This window comes from Silurus aristotelis, assembly GCF_946808225.1.
Source record: "Silurus aristotelis genome assembly, chromosome: 17".
Taxonomy (NCBI): domain Eukaryota; kingdom Metazoa; phylum Chordata; class Actinopteri; order Siluriformes; family Siluridae; genus Silurus; species Silurus aristotelis.
In genome coordinates this window covers 4,211,716-4,226,750 of record NC_139590.1, presented here as the reverse complement: position 1 = coordinate 4,226,750, position 15,035 = coordinate 4,211,716, and positions in this window count along the sequence as shown.

Below are 15,035 nucleotides of genomic sequence, written 5' to 3'. Positions count from 1 at the left end.
ATACTATTCATAATTAAATAATACTCAACACTATTAAATACTACACACGATTAAATACTATTCATGATTAAATAATACTCAACACGATTAAATAGTACACAGCCCAATTATATAATACTCAACACGATTAAATCCTATTCATGATTAAAAACTATTCACGATTAAATCCTATTCATTAAATACTATTAATGATTAAATAATACTTAACACGACTAAATACTATTAATAAATAAAGAATACTTAACACGATTAAATACTATTCATGATTGAATAGTATTCATGATTAAATAATACTCAACACTATTAAATACTATTTATGAATAAATACTACTCAACACGATTAAATACTACACAGCCTGATTGAATAATACTTAACACGACTAAATACTATAAATAAATAAATAATACTCAACACGAATAAATACTATTCATGATTAAATACTACTCAACACGAACAAACACTACACATGATTAAATAATACTCAACACGAATAAACACTACACATGAATAAATAATACTCAACACGATTAAATACTACACATGATTAAATAATACTTAACATGATTAAAAACTATTCATGATTAAATAATAATTACCACAGTGAAATACTACAAATGATTAAATAATAATCAACACGATTAAATACTGTTCATGATTAAATATTATTCACAAATAAATACTATTCATGATTAAATAATACTCAACACGATTAAATAATATTTATGATTAAATAATACTCAACACGAACAAACACTACACATAATAAAATAATACTCAACACGAATAAATACTACAAATGATTAAATAATACTCAACACGATTAATATTATTCATGATTAATAATACTCAACACGGTTAAATACTATTAATAATTAAATACTATTCATGATTAAATAACTCAACACGATTAAATACTACACTCCCCGATTAAATAATACTCAACACGATTAAATACTATTTATGATTAAATACTACTCAACACGATTAAATAATACACATGATTAAATAATACTTAACTCTATTAAATACTATTCATGATTAAATAATACTCAACACGAATATACACTACACATGATTAAATAATATTTAACACAATTAAATACTACACATGATTAAATAATACTCAACATGATTAAATACTATTTATGATTAAATAATACTCAACGCGATTAAATACTATTCACGATTAAATACTACACATGTTTAAATAATACTTAACATGATTAAATACTATTCATGATTAAATAATACTCAACACAATGAAATACTACAAATGATTAAATACTACTCAACACGATTAAATACTACACAACCCGATTAAATAATACTTAACATGATTAAATACTACACATGAATAAACAATACTCAACACGATTAAACACTATTCATGATTAAATACTACTCAGTATGATTAAATATTACACAGCCTGATTAAATAATACTCAACATGATTAAATACGATTCATGAATAAATACTACTCAAAACGATTAAATACTAAACATGATTAAATACTACTTAACATGATTAATAACTACACATGATAAAATAATACTCAACATGATTAAATATTACACAGCATGATTAAATATTTCACAGCATGATAAATTACGACACATGAATAAATACTAATGAATAAAAACTCCAAAACATGATTAAATACTACACATGAATAAATAATAATCAACATGATTAAATACCACACATGATTAAATACTACACATGATTAGATAATACTAATCATGATTAAATACTACACATGATTAAATAATACTCTACATGATTAAATACCACACTTGAATAAAAACTACAAAACGATCAAATACTACACATGATTGAATAATACTTAACATGATTAAATACTACACATGATTAAATAATACCCAACATGATTAAATATTACACAACATGATGAAATACTACACAATAATAAATACTACTTATGAACAAAAACTTCAAAACATGATTAAATACTACACATAATTAAATATTACACAGCATGATTAAATAATACTCAACATGATTAAATACTACACATAATTAAATAATACTTAACATGATTAAATATTACACAGCATGATGAAATACTACACATGAATAAATAATTCACATAAATAAAAACAACAAAACATGATTAAATAATTCACATAAATAAAAACTACAAAACGTGATTAAATACTATTCATGCATAAAAACATAAAAACATGATTCAATACTACACATGAATAAAAACTACAAAACATGATTATATACTACACATGATTAAATAATACTCAACACGATTAAATTTTACACAGCATGATGAAATACTACACATGATTAAATACTACACATGAATAAAAACTACAAAACATGATTAAACACTACACATGATGAAATACTATTCAACATGATTAAATACTCCACATTATTGAATATTACACAACATAATTAAATACTACACATAGTTAAATACTACACAACATGATTAAATTATACACATAAATTAAAACTACTAAACTTTAAATACTACACATGATTAAATACTACTCAACTTAATGAAAAATTACACAGCATGATGAAATATTACATTACATTATTGAATACACATGAATAAAAACAAAAAAAAGTATAGATAATACTCAACATGATTAAATATTACACAGCATGATGAAATACTACACATGATGAAATACTACACATTGATAAAAACTACAAAACATGATTAAATACTACACATGATTAAATATTACACAGCATGATGAAATACTACACACAAATAAAAACTTCACATAAATAAACACATAAATACGACTCAACATGATTTAATACTACATAAATGAAAACTACAAAACATTAAAATACTACACATGATTAAATACTACTCAACATGATTAAATATTACACAATGTGATTAAATACTACACATGGTTAAATACTACACAGCATAATTCAATTATAATTCTAAATAATTATAATTAAATGCGTCACAACTATTTTATACATGATACATTTTGATTAAATACCCCACCACTTTCTTATATACGACACAGTATGATGCTATACAGCTTTAGTAAATACTTGACAGAAAGTTGGTAAAACAGTACACAGCAGTCTCATTTAGTATTTCACAACCTGATAAAATGCAACACAACCAGAACAAATACTACATAACCTGATAGAAAACAACAAAACCTAATAAAATACTACACAGCCCCATTCTATACTACACAACCTAATAAAACCCAACACAATCTAATACATTAAAAGGTAGCATCATAAAATACAACATAACCTAACAAAACACTACCTAAACTGGTAAAATACTACACAACCTGATTTAATACTACACAAACCGATAAAATACCACACAACTAGGGCTGCAACAAACAAATATTTTAATAATTAAAAAATCGGAAATTAAACTGATTGTTTTTTAAGAAAAAGAAAGAAAGAAAACAAAAATCTATATATTTTTTACCTTTGATGTTTTGCTTATTATAACTATATAAAACTCTACTGTGTATTGTGTATAAAAGTGTTCCTGAAAAATGCAAAAGCCACATATTGAATTTTAATTTAGTATAATTTAATCTTTAATTTAGACATTTTAAAGCTTATAGTAGCTGCTTGTTCAGAAGTGCATGAGGGATTTCTCTTTTGAACAAATTGCCAGTGCTGAGTTGTTGATTTTTGCAAAAAGAAAAACCAAAAAACCCCAGAAAAAAAACAGCATTTGAGTATGCAAGGTGAAACATTTTGTGTAAATCAACGTTTGTATTGTATTTTGCAGATGGCAAGTTGACAACCATACTTAAAAAAATCTATATGAAATTATCTATATCTATTATCTATATAAAACTATCATTTTGACAATTTTTGTAAAAAAAATGCAGACATTTTGTTCAGTGAAGATATAAACATCTATAATATCCAATTTTTTTTTAATCTTGTATATTAATGAAATGATATATGCAATAATTAAACATACAAACATTAAAAACAAGCATTTTACTTTTGTAGCGGACAAATGCTATAAAAAGAGAATGGAACCGAGAAACAAAGCTAACATGCTTAATTAAGAAGTTTCAAACAAGCAGAGCTGCTGGTTAACCCTGTATTGTCCAACATTTTCAGCAGCCCAACTAATCAATAACGGAATTCTTTGTCAGAATTAATTTCATTATCGATTATTATCAATTTTATCAAAGGAAAATTACTTCACTAGAAACGTTGTCTTATTTTATGGTGTACTGCGTCAGCTATATATAGTTAAAATTACAATAAAAACTTCTAGACTTCACAACTTAATATACTACACATCCTAATAAAATACTACACAACCTGTTAAAATACTACACAACTCGATTAAAGGCCACACAACCTAAATCAATACCACACAACCCGATAAAATACTAAACAAACCAATTAAACAACCGCACGACCTCATTCAATACCACACAACCCCATAAAATACAGCACATCTTAATAAAATACCACACAACCTGATTAAAGACCACACAACCTAATTCAATACCAGACAATGCAATAATACTACACAAACCAATAAAACAACCGCACAACCTCATACAATACTACACAACCCAATAAAATACAGCACATCTTAATAAAATACCACACAACCTGATTAAAGACCACACAACCTAATTCAATACCACACAATGCAATAATACTACACAAACCAATAAAACAACCGCACAACCTCATACAATACTACACAAACCAATAAAATACAGCACATCTTAATAAAATACCACACAACCTGATTAAAGACCACACAACCTAATTCAATACCACAGAACCCTATATAATACTACACAAACCAATAAAACAACCGCACAACCTCATTCAATACAACACAACCCCATAAAATACAGCACATCTTAATAAAATACCACACAACCTGATTAAAGACCACACAACCTAATTCAATACCACACAACCCTATATAATACTACACAAACCAATAAAACAACCACACAACCTCATACAATACCCCACAACCTCATAAAATACAGCACATCTTAATAAAATACCACACAACCTGATTAAAGACCACACAACCTAATTCAATACCACAGAAGCCTATATAATACTACACAAACCAATATAACAACCGCACAACCTCATTCAATACTACACAACCCCATAAAATACAGCACATCTTAATAAAATACCACACAACCTGATTAAAGACCACACAACCTAATTTAATACCACACAACCCTATATAATACTACACAAACCAATAAAACAACCGCACAACCTCATTCAATACCACACAACCGCATAAAATACAGCACATCTTAATAAAATACCACACAACCTGATTAAAGACCACACAACCTAATTCAATACCACACAACCCTATATAATACTACACAAACCAATAAAACAACCGCACAACCTCATTCAATACCACACAACCTCATAAAATACAGCACATCTTAATAAAATACCACACAACCTGATTAAAGACCACACAACCTAATTTAATACCACACAACCCTATATAATACTACACAAACCAATAAAACAACCGCACAACCTCATACAATACTACACAACCCAATAAAATACAGCACATCTTAATAAAATACCACACAACCTGATTAAAGACCACACAACCTAATTCAATACCACAGAACCCTATATAATACTACACAAACCAATAAAACAACCGCACAACCTCATTCAATACTACACAACCCAATAAAATACAGCACATCTTAATAAAATACCACACAACCTGATTAAAGACCACACAACCTAATTCAATACCACAAAACCCTATATAATACTACACAAACCAATAAAACAACCGCACAACCTCATACAATACTACACAACCCCATAAAATACAGCACATCTTAATTAAATACCACACAACCTGATTAAAGACCACACAACCTAATTCAATACCACACAACCCTATATAATACTACACAAACCAATAAAACAACCGCACAACCTCATTCAATACTACACAACCCAATAAAATACAGCACATCTTAATAAAATACCACACAACCTGATTAAAGACCACACAACCTAATTCAATACCACACAACCCTATATAATACTACACAAACCAATAAAACAACCGCACAACCTCATAAAATACAGCACATCTTAATAAAATACCACACAACCTGGTAAAATACAACAAAACCAAATAAACAGCACAACTTAATAAAATACTACACAACATTATTCAATGCTACAAAATCTGATAAAATACACCACAACCAAATGAAACATAACACAATAAAAAAAAAATACTACACAACCTAATCAAAATCAAAACATCCTCTTAAAATACTATACAACATACAAAACATATAATATACCATAAAACCTTATTCAGTACTACACAACCTCATCCAACAGTAAACAAACTCAAATACAAAATAATCTGTTCAAATACTATACATCAATCAATACTACACAATACAACAAAATATTACAACCTAATAAAACTCAACACACTGTAATTTATTAGTATTATTGTTGTTATTGTTGTTGTTAGTATAAGGAGTATTTTAATATGTGAATAAAAAATATGTGAAATATGAATGTTTATGCATCATCACTGCTGAGATCTGGATCGTAAGATTGCCTGGGTTTACCAGCTACTGTTTCCATTCCCACACTTACAGTACTCGGTACTTAGACAACCGAACAACAATCACACGGTGTGCTGTGAAGTACGTTCACATTTTTAATTCAATTCAATTTAATTCTATTTGTATTGCGCTTTTTGTAATAGACCTTGTCTCAAAGCAGCTTTACACAGATAAGGTTATATGAAAGAATGTGTAATTTTAATGAGAAGAGATGCATCAGTTCCCTACTGCACCTAAAGCAAACATTTAATGACGTCACAATAGTTTTGATAACAGAGGTTTAAATGTACCTTGCATGCCAATCTGTTAACACACTATATACTGCCCCGAGTGCTCCTGAGTGCACTATCTAGTGGACTGCAATACAGAATAGGACACTTCCAAGCTTTTTCCCTTGTTTTTTTCGCTTGTGCATGTTTTTTTGCATGTACTTTTTACTCCCTTGCTTGAGATAGGGGCCTGTGTTAGATGCAAACATTCACACGTTTATTTATTGATTCGAAAAAAATCTTCCACTTTGTTAGGAACACATATACGAATGCACTTGAACACTTGCACAATAAAAAAAATTAGATACAAGACAAGATACCATCAGAATAATGATACAATTTTCCAGCCTCACTCCCAGGGTTGTTGGTACCAGGTGGCTGGTTTGGGCTTTTCAGTAATCTCTTTGGAATTTTTTTTACACACAGTAGAGGTGTGAATCTTGAATAGTTTACAAGAAAATGGTGCCAAAAAACTAAAAACATGCAACTTTGTGGGCTTGGTGATGAGACGGCTACCTTATTCCTGTAGGTTTAAACTTGCTTACTATGTCAACTCAAAAATCATGGTGAGCAGAAAGGTAAAGTACAACAGTATCAGTTTTGAGGTGGATAAGCTACATCTGCGATAAACCCCACATTCCTCACCTGTCAGTCAAGAATCTAAAAGTGGGTTTTTAAAGTAAACATTAAGACCGTACCTTCGTTGAGTTAGTAGGCCTAAAAAGAGGATTGATTGTGGATAAAAAGTTTGAAAAACTTTCTTTCTGCATGTTGTGGTGTGCAGGTTTCCTCCACCAGATGGCAGCATTATGTCACTTTTGTAGCTCGCCGCCTCCCCTATGCTCTAAAGTTCTGTGTTCATAATCACTTCTCATCACTTCATTTCATCGATCATTTAGAGGAAAACTGGTGACTCAAACGATTTGGAAAGACAGAATGTACAATCATAATTCCAAAAATATTGGGACATTGTGTAAAATGTAAATAAAAACTCAATACAATCATTTGCTAATTAAACAACATGATTTTAGCTTGTGTCATATTTTTTATTTCATGATGCACCAAATGTTTTCAGTTGGTGAAAGGTCTGGACTGGCCATATTTCAGCACCCAGACGTTTCTACAATAAAGACATGCTATCGTAATATATACAGTATGTGATTTAGCATTATCTTGCTGAAATATGCAAGGCCTTCCATTAAAAACGTGTTGTCAGGATGGTCAAGTAAAACCGCATATACCTTTCAGCATAGGTGGTGCCTTTCTAGATGTGCGACCTGCTTATTCCATGGGCACTTATTTACCCCCATACTATCAGAAATGCAGGCTTTTGAACACTGCCAGATGGTCCCTCTCCTCTTTAGTCCAGAGAACTTTGCATCCATGCTTTCCAAAAAGAATTTCACATTTTCATTTGTCTGATCATTGATCAAAGTTTTTCACTTTGCCTCAGTCCGTTTAAAAAAAGCTTTGGACCAGAGAAGACGGTGGCGCTTCTGGATCATGTTAACTTTCTTCTTTGCATGATAGACCTTTGAACTGCATTTGTGGATGACATGCATTTAATGCAGTGCCGGCTGAGTGCCCAAAAACCATGGGCATCCAGTATTGATTTTTACCAGTGTACCTCTAGCTGAGGAACATTATTCTGAAATGGTTCCACAATTTGTACACAGTTTTTTGCAGATAGTTGAACCTCTGCCCATATTTACTTCTGAGATATTCTGCCTCTCTAAAATACCCTTTTCATACCCAATCCTTACTTACTGGTTTCCAATTAATCTAATTAGTTTTATTACTTTGATCAACATTTTATTAGTATTTTCAGCTGTGTGTTGCCCCATCCCAAATGTTTTTGAGATGTGTTGCAGCCATCAAATTCAAAATTAACTTTTTATTTTTAATCTTTTGTTTATTTAATATAAAATATAGGTTTATGTAATATGCAAATTATTGCATTCTGTTTTTATTCACATTAAAAACCTCACCCAGCTCTTATGGAAATGGAGTTGCAAACTACAGCCATTAACAATTATTTGTTATCCAGAATGGCTCTTCAGTTGTCCCATTGTGCGAACCCACTAAGGTCCTTACCTTAGAACATGTTATGTGATACTGTAAGCGGTGTACAATAGGATCACTTTATGCTCATGATCATGTTATGCATGGAAATTGAAAATGATGTCATGTGAATAATGTGTAAGAAAAACACTTTTACTTCATGGGGAAAATAAAATCCATGTAAAACTCAGCATTGGGGAAAAAAGTGTAAAATGTAACACATCTGTAAAATATAACATGACATCAGGATTATGGCCAATATTTACATTATCCATCATCCCTGCACTTGTCACTGATCATTCACACCTGTACCTTATTTTAGTTTGCAAATTACAGCTTGTCTCACATTTGTCTTCCCATGATGGTTACTATGGACAATGTCCATCTATTCTTTTTGTTTAATCATGAATGTCCCAAAGGTCCCAAAACTGTTCCAGCGTCACAATGCCAGCTCTAGATAAGTTTGCTTCCAAACTGTGACCTCAACCCTATTGAATACTTTTGAGATGCATTGGAATGCTGACGGCACCCCAGGCCTCCTCACCTCACCTACATCAGTACCTGACTTTGCACCCTTGTAGCTAAAGGAGCACAAATCTCCACAAGTACACTCCAAAATCTAGTGGAACATCCAACAGAAGAGTGGAGATTATTATAACATCAAATAAAGACGAAATGTGGAATATCTTTCATAATTGAGCTACAGTTACAGGAGAGATTCATTGGGCATTGGGCCAATTATTTTGTTTCAGTCGCCTGATCCAAGTATTTTTAAGGCTGCTTCCCATGAGCCAGGTGTATTTCTCATACCAGCTCGTCCTTGAGACATACTCAGCATCTGGCTCTCCTTCTGCAAAAGTGATTTCATTCTTCCACCAGGGTTGATTGTAAGCATCCCACTCATATTTGAGGCAAATTGCTATAGTATAAGAGCAGATTATTTAGTGACCATGTTGTGTCATTAATCATTCCAGCTGCTCAACAGTCCTTGGTCTTTTTCATCATATTTTTCATTTCATAATGCACCAAATGTTTTCAATTGGTGTACAGCAACTAGACTCTTCTACTATGACACTATGATGTTGTAATAGATGCAGTATGCAATTCATCATTGTCTTGCTGTAAAAACACATGGCCTTTTTTGATTATTTAGTGATCGTCATGTCGATCAATTTTGTATAACAGCACACCCACAAATGGGTAATAAACCATTAGGTTTTACCCACAGTAATATACTAGTGATGTTACTTTATTATAATTAGTTTAGTAGAGAATGTTAAATCATGAATGTTCCATGAGTGACCCTCTGTATACCGTAATTTGTTCTCTGCTGGTTTTGCCTGAATGGAATTTTACAGATCTTTCGTAAACCATCAACAAGGTGATTTTTAATAAATGTTATTTTGATGAAGAATAGGCTATGCTCCAAATGTGAAAAGTCTTGATTTTTTTCTTGAGATCTCCTCGATATGTCCAATGTGGAATACAAAGCATTTGCTGTGTGGGTTCTTCTCAAGAACACTTCAATGCTTTGATACAGAAACACCTTTAGCTTTCTTCATCTAAACAGCAACTGGCGAACACCAGGCGAGCAGGTCTCAAACCTAGGTCATGTCTAAGAATTACTTTATAAGCAATACATTCATATTTACCTTTATGGCATTTTGGCAGACCCCCTATCCAGATTAACTTGCACCTATCTACTTTATACAACTGAGTAGTTAAGTGTTTAGGGGTCTTGCTCAAGGACTCAGCAATGGTAATTCAGTTGGATTCAAACCTTCCGATCGGAAACCCAACATCTTAACTGCTTAGCTACCACCAAAGTACTACTATTAGTCTTTTTTGCCAAATCTGAATCAAAGCTAAATCAATACTGTTGGTTTTTTGTTTGGTATTTGTTTGGCTTTAAATTATATATAATTGCACAGACCAAGAAGGGGACAAAAAAGGGTGTAAAAGGATTATAAAAAAAAAATAATATCTGGGAAAAATAAATGAAATAAACCTTTAATGCTTATTGGTTCCTTTGTGCTTTGTTTCAGATTGTGCCTCATGTCTCTGGTTAGCAGCTGGGGTTAAAAAAATAGTTCCAACCTAAAACACATGGCACGTTTGGTTTACTTGCAGCAGCCAAGTCGATTCAGAGACGAATCCCTTTTGTAATTGCTTTAGAACTGCACTTAGTTGTTTTGGTCCGCACCTGAGTATAGTTAATGTGTTCTCACCTGACTAAAGAAATGCACAGAAGGTAGAATACACCAGAATGCTTTATTCAAACAGAATATTTTACCTTCACATCCAAGTCAAATTTCAAATTGAAGCTGCTTGAATCAAGTCAAATCATGTCACGTTGTTCTTTTTGTCACTTGCTCCCAACAAGTGAAGAATGCAGAAGAATCAAGTCGATCTCAAATCATGAATAAGTCTACAATTTATGTTTCAATCCTTCCATCCACTGTGCTGCACATGGCTACTGATCAGGAGGACATGATATCAAATCCTAAGACCATCAGCATCCTAGAAATGCCAATGTTGGTTCCTGAGGCAAGAACTTTTACTATAAACCACTAAGCAACTGAGTACATATAGATGTAAAAGCAATACAGAGTGTGTAGGAAAATAGTTTTATATATTTCCAGTATGCCTTCAAACCTCTCCTGGAACCGTTCCCAATGGTTTCCCATCATTCCGAACGGCCATACGCGCTGCATAAACAACATCATGTTTCCATTTTCTGTAGCTTTCAGAAGGAGTGTGTGGTTTTGAGCGATGGGAAAATGATTTTAATCACAACTGCCTTGCTGTATAAATAGAAGATTTAATTAATTGGCTCCTCAGAGTATTTATTTGCAGATCTGTTGTGCAGATATTTATTTTGGACAGGAGTAGACCTTTGTGTGGACTTTACATTATGCAATTTTTGGGAATTGTGGATCAAACCTTGGGAGGTTTCTGTGGAAATCTTGGCTAGTTCTGTGCATGCAGGTGTTTTCGGGTCTTGGTGGGGGGGATTAGACTCAGAGCTTGATGATGGACGGAAGTTTGAACAGCTAATGAATCTCAAAGGCTTTTCTGTGATTTATGTCAAGTTTATCCTGGATGTTACAACAAGAGCAAGTGTAATCAGGCAGATAAGGCATAAGACGAAGAGCTTATCTTTCAGATGTTTGGTGTTTTGCGTAATGTAAACCAAGTATGTTGGGTTTGGCTGCTGAGATGGAGGATAATCTGTTAGGGCCCAAGCTAAGATATCCCTGCTCAGGCTTATGTGATATCTTTAGACTTTAGAAAAACCACAACTACATATTAAGAGAGTGCATTCAAGCCAGAAATAAAACCATAATTAGTGTCTCTACAATCTACCATACAGTACCCTCTGTACTTGGCAGTAGAATCAAAACCCTGACACATTATCTTGTTTTCAAATCGCATTAAACCTCATGCTTTGGTCTCTGTAACTCAATCTTCCATCGCATCTAGAAACAAAGCAGTGCTCGAACAAGAAGAAAAAAAAAGCATCCCGGATGAAATGTGGAAATCATTTGGCCGACATCAATACACAGGGCCCGAGCCCAGTAGAGGGAGAGCAAAGGGAATTGCTCTATGACGTATATGTCAGTGTGTGTGTGGCTTTTATTTGAGACCTTGCCCCCGAGGGAAACAACTTTTTGCTTCTTCTTGCACCATCCACACCATGCTGTGTGTGGGTGCCAGACTTGTGCTGTACATGCGTCAATGGGGGGCCTCGCACTAAACATGCGTCAATAACAAAACGAGATGTTCCTCAAAGGGGGGAGGCTCTTCTTTTTGTCTTTTTTCTTTTTGAAACCAATGTGGCGTTCTTCTTCCAGAACCCCCAGCGTGGTCCCATCAGGTTGGAGTAGCCTCTCTCTTTTTCTCTCTCTCAGGATTATTACATAACATTCCACCTAAGTGTGTGCGAAAAGTACTTCAAGCCATTACAATCACAGAACAATGCTTGAGATACCATCCTACCATCCTAAATCTGAATTCTGGAAATCTTTAATAATTTTTTAAGCCATGTATTTTTTTTGTTGTTCTTGTTGCGCAGAATTCACTTAAGGAGTACTCAAGCGCTTCCTCCCACCCAATCTCTATCCACTACATCTGTAGATCATACGTGATTACCGCAGGCAAGAATTTTGGAACATTTCCCTGTTCTGACCAAAGACCGAGGTCTAAGTGCGAAATACACGTTTACATTTATGGCATTGGGCAAACATCCTGTATCCAGAGCGACTTACTTAAGCCCTTCTAAAGTCTCTATCAAGAAATATATCCTCATACCGGTTCACAAGCTCAGAAACACACAAATCGGCATAAGAACATTCTTTTATAATTTCCTATTTAAAAGTAAAACCACTACCAGGTAATGTCTGTAACAAAGAAATAGGATGTTTGTATGTAGTTGAGGCAGGATGTGACGGTGTATATGACCATGTACTATGTTGAATTGAATGCATTGATCATTTCTAAGAGAAACACAGCCATGGTGTCAATGTCCATAGTCAGATATCATAATCAAGAAAACTTACATGTGCCTAAAGACAGAAGTAACTAGAAATATGGTGAGACAAGAGGTTAAACAAGACCAAAAACAGAATACAACAAAAATGTGAACACAAAGCACAATTACACGGGACACAATTACAATCGCGTTACTTTTAGGGGCCCAACAGTGGTAGGATTGGAAGTACTAGGGCTTGAACCCCTGACCTTCTGATCTATTCTACTAGTTACAGGAGTAGAATACGTTTTTGCATCTAAGATTTAATTCAAACGAGCCTGGTTTGAAAATCCGTTCAAAATTCCTTCAATTGAACGTACATAACATTTGTATTTCACATAAAAATTTCAAACAACTGCCAAAACATCCAATGACTACAAGACACTTTCTGGTCTCATCCCCCAATACATCAGTAATCATCTATTTATTGTCCCCTATTAAATTGGTTAGGTGTTCTGATCAGCTACTTTAGAAAGTTTTTTGTTTTTTTCTATAAAATCTAAGACTATTCTAGTTTTTTTGTTGAAAATGTAAAATCAGCACTCTTGAAAATCTTTTCTTTGTGTTTTCTGGCCTCAAACCTCTCAGGACATTTCTTAGTTTTTCTTTTATACTTCACTGTGGCTTTTCTGTTGTTCACTGTAAACGGATCTTGCCCTCTATAAACAAGATTTCATCCCTGTTCTGAGATTGTTGTTGCCATTTTTGATGACAGTTTTTTTTTTTCATTCCTCCCATCTTTGCCAATTTGTCCTTGAATGCCTGTATCATAGATCATTGGGTTTTTGTTTTTGCTGCACCATAATCAAAACTGTTGATTTTACTATTCCCAACATCCGCATTATGGCTCTGGGTCGAATTGCCTTGTTTAAATATTGAAGCTGCAAGCAAAACCGAATCTCATACTTTCTACAATAAAGAGAGAGAGAGAGAGAGAGAGAGAGAGAGAGAGAGAGAGAGAGAGAGAGAGAGAGAGAGAGAGATTTCTGTATTAATACACTGCTTAATGTCAATCTTGTTATTGCTATAACCAGAGTAAAATCATTATGTGTAAAATCACAAAATAATGAATAATTAACAAAGAATTTAGGTTGTTTTGATTAATATGGATGATGAAATACCATTACTATACAATTTCAGTTATTACTTATTACAACAAAATGCTATTTAAGTGCATTATGAGATGAGATGATGAGATTTTACAGGACATCTGGCATTAAAGTCCCTACAAATTTGCATGATTGGTAAAAAAGCTTTCTTATTATTTTGTCCTCCAGTCAAGACAGAAACAGCTGGAAAACATTGTATACCATTAGTACAGCAAGTGATACCTCGGTGCTCGTTGGCTGCGGAACTCGTCAAAATTCGGTACGACTAAAAAATGTTTCGCCACTCGACACTTCGACATCGACTCTCACGATAAAACTCATGATCGCTTTAGTCTTGTAGTAAAACAGGTGCATGAAGAGCCTCATGTTAGCTCACAAACAGTGCCATAGAGTGCCATCCAAAGTCTAAATCATAAGCCTTAAAGTGATGAAAAATGCCT